This window comes from Camellia sinensis, chromosome 14 (genome assembly GCF_055761805.1).
Source record: "Camellia sinensis isolate YWXY chromosome 14, ASM5576180v1, whole genome shotgun sequence".
Taxonomy (NCBI): domain Eukaryota; kingdom Viridiplantae; phylum Streptophyta; class Magnoliopsida; order Ericales; family Theaceae; genus Camellia; species Camellia sinensis.
In genome coordinates this window covers 56,636,680-56,643,895 of record NC_138974.1, presented here as the reverse complement: position 1 = coordinate 56,643,895, position 7,216 = coordinate 56,636,680, and the positions used below count along the sequence as shown (strand labels likewise).

The window sequence follows — 7,216 nt, the reverse complement described above, 5'->3', positions numbered from 1 at the left end:
ACTGCACAACAAGGGGTAAAACCCGGGATCGCTATACCCTGCATCTTATGGAGCCAAACAAACATGGCCTTATAGTAAGGTGGTGTTTGGAATGATGGATTTTAACTAAAATAGTTAATAAGATAAAATGTTACATTTGATTCTACACATATTAATCAAAAAAAAAAAATTCTCACAACCATCTGTTAATTATAAAAAAATCACAAAAATAATTAAAAAGTCGATTAAAATAATCAGGTGCTTAGACGAGAGCTAAATAATAGGTGTTCATCAAGAGTGAAAGTGTGTTGCTATTACAAAGTATTCTACGAATCAAGAACATCATATGATCATATGTTCATACAATGATATCGTGTCATTACTCTACTATCACTACAGGAAATACAGTTTTTAATGGCGTTTGTAAAACGCCGCGAAATATCTGAAAAACGCCGTTATAAATTTTGGTGACGTTTTTATTGAACGTCGAAGATACGGCCGTCGTTATATGTTTGCAACGTTTAAAAAACGCCGTTGTAGACCTTATTGCGACGTTTTAGAAACGTCATGCTATAGTCACCGGCGGTGATTCCTTCCGGCGAGATGACGTCATACAGACCCTATAGAGGCGTTTTTTACAAAAACGCCGCTAAAAGCACTTTTTTCTTTTTTTGTAGGAATGCAACCTAATGAAACCATTCAGCAATAATATTTTATTTACAAACCCTGTTTCAAAAAATACATATATTCAACCAAACATATCAAAATTGAAATTACAAAGATCACAACCAAATTCATATACTCCATCATCATCTCAAAATTTAAAATACTAAGAAAAGAATAAATGTAACCAAAAAAAAAAAAATACAAATATGATTAATACACAACACTTCGAAGCATCAATTTCGAACTTCTTCAACTTTGGAGAAAAGTTTCCCAATTTTTCCTGAGTTCATATAAGTTGCATTCCTGCCAAGAAAAAAAAAAAGAAAAAAGACAACGCATTTCACTAAACCGAAATGTAGAAAATATTAGAGATGAATCACAATTAAATCACCTTGTCAAAAGATCATTAACTAAAGATATATCGTGAGCTTTAGTACTTTTTTTGTTTGTGCTATACACATAGATGGTTAACAATCTTAATGGAAATTTCAAGCAACAAATGGACATAGTAAGTAAATGTATCTCCTGACAGACCTGTTTTCATTTGCTGATTCTGAAGAGGATTTCTGTCCCTCAGATGGTTTATCGGCCCCACAGCTTTGTCTGTTACTATTGGTCCTAAAAGGGTAGTTTATGTTATTGCATTTCTCACACTTCCAGCTCCCATCGGGCATTTTGTGTTCTGAAAGACGAGATCTATAAGTATCGTGCTAAGAAATTGCAGCCAACCACAAGGAAGGTTTAAAAGGACTCACAAGAATTGGAATCAGATTTCACAGCCTGCATATTCAACGAAGTAATGTTTCAAACCAATGAAACTTTAAACCAACATCAAAGGAAATTTTTCTAAACTAACAGGATGATGACACAACATAATGAAGAAATTTCCAAATTCAGCATCCAAAATGACAAAGAGCAAGCTATAATACCAGACATTTTAAATGTTGAGTAAAATCTAGAAATGAAAGTAGCTCAAACCTAAGGTCCGGGCTTTGGAGTATTGCACTTCCTCATATTGCAAACTGTTCTAAAAGAGAAGTTGACATTTCCACATTTAGGACATGTCCAGTCGTTATCACGCGTTCCATCTACAGGTGTGCTTGAAGACACAGAGATACAAGTTAGTACATAAAGAGATAGCATCAAGTCAAATCATCGGTCAGAAGTTCAAAAACAGCCTAGATATGGCAAAATCTACACCTTTCTTTTGATATTTATCATCTGGAAAAAATCCAGGCCTTGGGCCCTGCAGAAAAAAATTCAGTCATGAGCTCGTTCCAACAAACATCTAATACAAGAAACCCAATACATAGCTCTCGTATGAAGCCTATAAAAAGAGATAATGGACCTTAGAGAGAGAGAGAGAGAGAGAGAGAGAGAGAGGATGTTAACTAATTCTTTTTTCAGAAGTTAATTAAATTGTTTGCTTGGTTAGAGACAGAGAGAAATTACATAATTGGTGAAGACTTTTCATGCTTGATCTTGAAGAAGTGGATTTGCAGAGGAAACTGTTATACTTAAGCTCACACAAATGTCTCATAACCTGAAACCCAACAAATCATGTCAATGGAATTACTTTACATAACAATTTCAATAAGCTACTTGTTTAACACATCCATATACACAGAGTATGGTTCAGTAGAGCATTATAAAAGTAACAGTTGAATAGTTGAATGATCTTTTCATTTTCAAAATCATGACTCATGAGAATAGATCTTATGAAGAATTAAAGAAACGGGTGGTGGGGATAGGGGTGAGAAGAGAAGAGAAGAAATCATGAATATGGGCAATTGGAAATGTGGGGTATGTTGATGGGTGGAAAATTGTATCTATTTCATGTTTTCACGTGCTTGCATTTCGGCAATCTTATGATTGTAGAAATCATATTATGTGAGAGCCTAGATTTTCTTCCTGCTATGTCCTCTCCTCTCTTTATTTCCCTTTGATGCTGAGTCAATTGCATAAGAAAGTAGTACTTTGTTGAATAGAAGTTCCAAATGTATTTTCAAAGTATTTACCATATCTGTGTAGGAGTCCCTGCAGGGGTAAGAAATGAGATCCAATATCGACCTATACTTTGGCCATTAACCCAAGCTTCACCTTTCCCCATGGAACCAAGGCTTAATACAACGGGGTCAGTACCCCCAGGTGCATCAAATGTAGTCTGTTAAAGTAGCAATGAACCACATGGTTAGTTCATATTAAAGTTTCAACAACATTGCATTGAACAATAGAGACGACCTATCATATATTTTTATCTTGACTATGACTTCAACTATTGAACAACGCGAAAGATGTCAACACAAAACTTTAATAGAAAACCTATAATTTACAAAGTCATCATGTGTCTGTGCACTGAGTAGAAAAAATATGTCACCTATTATATTCATTAACTTAGAATTGAAATGATATAAATGAATTAATTACTATACTAAATCATTTTTGGTGGACATCATGAAACAATTATAACCATAGGCATGTATAAAATTAATCCCTTTCTCTCTGTTCTTGTCGATCATGTTGTGGAAACAAGAGTTTGGACCATGGGTTAGACTAGGACGATCAACCTAGATCCCTTTGCGACTATGGCAAACTAAGAAGCACAGACATACAACACAACATGCGGGGGACACGTACAAAACATATAATTTTTATATATTTATTATGTCATATTTTTTAATATTACATATTTATTTTATATCAAATATTTATTCTCATCAAATTCATTAATCTTGGGTATGCTATTCCGGTGAAAAAAATTATAAAAAAATAAAATAAAATGGAACACAGGCTAATTCGTCCAGCGTGTCCAACACGGGGTTGGAGTGTGTCCATGTCCAACACATGTCAGACACCGATATTTGACCTCCAGAGAGGTGTGTGCGCTTCATAGATGGCAATCTTTGGAGCACATGCACTAAAATGAGTTGAATCACCTGGAACACACAAATACCATGTAGTGTTTATGATCATCTTAATGGTCATCGCATCAAACTAATTTTATTTTACATTAATGCCACTTTTGACTCTCCAATTTGACTATAAACTGCATAAAAATTAGAATCGAGCGCACCACCACAGTGATGCAGAGAAACAAAAATGAGACAGCCTATTATTTTTCATTTCAAATTTACAATGTAATACATTCATTAAATAAGGAGTATAAAGCTTCTACTTACCTTATACCATGTGAGTGGCTGTGAAGAAGAGTTATCTGTACTCCATTAAACTTTACTTGATCTCCAAAGAATGAAGAGATGAAAGGTTACCCAGCCACTCCGGCAGAGATTCCAACCCATCAAAGAATTCAATTGACAAGTCTCTTAAGGCAGTGAGGTGCTAAAGTTGATAAGGCAAAAATATCCACTTTTGTATGATCTAGAATAATGTGGCAGCTCATTGTAAAACTAAAGACCGATGAATGACGTATATATTTTGTATAAAAATTCCGGTAATATTTCTTTTTTTTTTTTCCTAACAGAAGGTGATATTTTTGCCAATCAAGAAAAAAAAGACACCAAAACCATAGAAATCCATCACTAATCATGACTATTGAACTTACAGTAAAGATATATAGACGAAAATTAAAAGTAGATAAAAAAGATATGTGAATCTCGGTATAAATCAAAGCTACTCCGCAATGAATGAACACAGATATAAATATATATATATATATGAAAATATAACACAGATTGATTCGAACCAAAGCTTCATAGCTGAGAGAGAGAGAGAGAGAGAGAGAGAGAGAGAGAGAGAAGAAATTTTTATAAGAAAATCCAAAGTTTCAGACCTTTGATTCTAAGCAATATAGGCACATGGAACAAAGATATAATTTTTTTAAAAGAAACCAATATTTGACAGAAGAATAAAAAATAACGCCCAATTAGTACACATTAATGTGTGTTTGGGAGGGAAAAGATTAAGTACACACCTAACCTTTGGTATAATGCACAAAGTGATGGCCCCAAAACTTGAACCCATAACCTTAAGGTTATTAGGCAAAGTATTAACCATTGAACCAATGGTCACCAAACAGAAGAATGAGAAAAAAAAAAAATTTTAGCAACCAAACAGAGTTCAGAGTTTCAACTAAACCTACCAGATCTTTGTGATTTTTCTTGGTGTCCCAATGGGCACTGAAGAACCCCTCCTTGACTCAAATACTTAAGTTGAATACATAGCAAGCTAAATAAAACAAATCAAAACAAGAGTGATGGAATGCAAATCAATGAAAACTAGAACAAATAAACAAATCACATACTGACAAATAAAACAACTCCAGATCCCACAACCTATGTATTACAAAACCAGCACTCTTTTTCTTTTTCTTTTTTTTTTCTTTTTTCTTTTTTCTTTTTTCTAAGGAGTAAACAATCTTTTCAACAAACTCAAATGAGTCCTTTTCATCTCCTACTACTTCAGTAAACAATCTTTTCAACAATCCTTTCTAAACTATTTCTAAACATATTTCTCTGTACTTGCTAATACTAAATGGACTGTCAACAAATTAAATTCTATGTCAAAAACTAACATAAAACACAATTTCCAATTGCTCAAAATAGTATTGGGGCTGAAACATAAATCCAATCAAAACTAGAAGAAAGTAACAAATAGAATTTAGACCTAATATTTACAGATCTGATCGGAGAGATAGCAGATCTGAGAATAAGATCAACGTCTCTAGATCGTTAAACTCACGACCCATCTCGATTATATGAACCGGTAATTGCCTGGAGACATTGACATTGCACTAGAAACCCTAGACAAAATGCAATCGCTATGAACGAGAAAAGCTTTCCATGTATCCCATTGCATGGACTAGAAAGAGCAAGAGACCACAAACGAAGAGAAAGAACACAAAACAAAAGCAAAAATGCAAGAAATACGCTAGATTTGGGAAAAAAATGCAAGTGAATCTACAAACATCAACCAAAAATATATTCCAAATCGTTGTTTTAACCATGAGATTTTACAGATCTTGAGTGAACTTAGCAAATCTAGGTTAGAAAACCCTTACCTTGAGCCCTAGATCGATTTAGATCAGAAGGATTCGAACAATCTCGAAGATATACGCTCAGGTCAGGAGGGAGAACAAGATTTTCTAGATCAAAATCACCAAAAATCGATGGAAATCAAAGAACCAGCCCTCTCTCTCTCTCTCTCTCTCTCTCAAGTCGCATCTCTGTTCCATCGACTGAAATCGAAAAGCATATCTAGATAGGTAAAATTACCTTTGTAAAAGGGAAAAAAAAATCCCCTATTCACGTACACAAAACTGTGCCGTTTCACTTACCCTCCATTTCATACCATGTTATACCACCGTTTGCTAATAAACTAGTATAGCATAATTGGGAATTTAAAAGATTTGTTCACAAATTGGACGGCATTTGTCAAAAACGCCACCAAAAAAACGTGGTTATATGTCATTTTTCCTGTAGTGTATTTTTTTTGTTTTTACTGTTATATAACTCTTAATCTAAATTTGTTATATAACTCTTAATAGTTAAAAATAGGATAAATACGTGGTTCTATAGTTGGGCAATGTGTTATTAGTTGAGAATGGATACAAAAGGAAGAAGCACGTGAGAACACGGACGGTCAATTAGAAGCACCAGGACAACACGTGTCACTTATTGAAACCACTAACAATAAAAATAAAATGTTGATTTGTAACTAAACTTTGGATGAAGAAGTCGAGTCAAATTCATTTTTGAGCAGTCTTCTCGTTGAAGACGTTAACGAGAAAAAAATTTAAAATAATAATAAAAAAAACAATAAACGCATGTTCCTTACGACACCCTCGTGTTTCTCAAATTAAAAAAAAAAAAATTCTTTGTAATTTTTTTTTTTATAATTATGTTTGGTTAAAAGGATTCAAAGAATAAAAGAATTTATTGTCTAAAACTTTACAAAAATAAAATCCTCTTCTCCCAAAGGTTTATTAAAACAAATTATTATCCAAAGTCTATATCTATAGACCACCAATAATGAATACATGTCATTTTTATATTCTATATATATTGACGTAAATTAATGACGTAAAATAATTTAGCATAAGAGGTGTTTTATTTCAAAATTATTATAAAAAAAAGAAAGAAAAAAAAATTCAAACTTATTGTGTGGGTGATTTTCTGACCACACTGCCCGCGTAGTAATCAGCTGGAGAGCACCGGCAGAATAGATGGCTTCAACTAACCTGTAACAGAAAGAAAAGGCTCCGGTGGTGGTTCGTCCACCCGGGGCACTCCGACTATCAAGTCAGTATATCTCTCAAAGATATTCAAGTGCTAAACTCACTACTCAAAGCATAAAACTGCGTACCTTAGACCCACGGGGGTGCCTCTCTTTTATAGTTAACTCAATCACAGTCCCACTAGAAGCCTGACTTCTATGGACTCCTATTCAGTGCTTATTTTGGATTTCACAAGAGATAAAGATAAACTCTCTAAGAGTGTTATTCTTATCTTAGCAAAGTTCCCTTTTTACTCTTGGACTCTTGCCCCTTATCCATTATCCGCTTATCACGGATTCCGATATCTTCGGAGATAACCTCGGCCTCGCCGAGATAACC

At 34.0% G+C, this 7,216-nt stretch overlaps 1 long non-coding RNA gene across 2 annotated transcripts; it reads right to left on the bottom strand.

Annotated features, from left to right (window-relative positions):
• Nucleotides 1-708: 708 nt before the first annotated feature.
• Nucleotides 709-5,856, bottom strand: LOC145807440 (uncharacterized). 2 transcript variants are annotated; one of them, XR_014350537.1, is made up of 9 exons: nucleotides 5,663-5,828; nucleotides 3,825-4,119; nucleotides 2,664-2,809; nucleotides 2,098-2,188; nucleotides 1,846-1,891; nucleotides 1,624-1,733; nucleotides 1,401-1,425; nucleotides 1,180-1,327; nucleotides 709-948 (listed from the first exon to the last, which is right to left on the bottom strand). It is a non-coding gene; the product is annotated as an uncharacterized LOC145807440 (long non-coding RNA). The 2 variants fall into 2 exon arrangements; XR_014350538.1 differs by lacking the exon at nucleotides 3,825-4,119 and having other exon boundaries at nucleotides 1,624-1,744; nucleotides 5,663-5,856.
• Nucleotides 5,857-7,216: the final 1,360 nt, after the last annotated feature.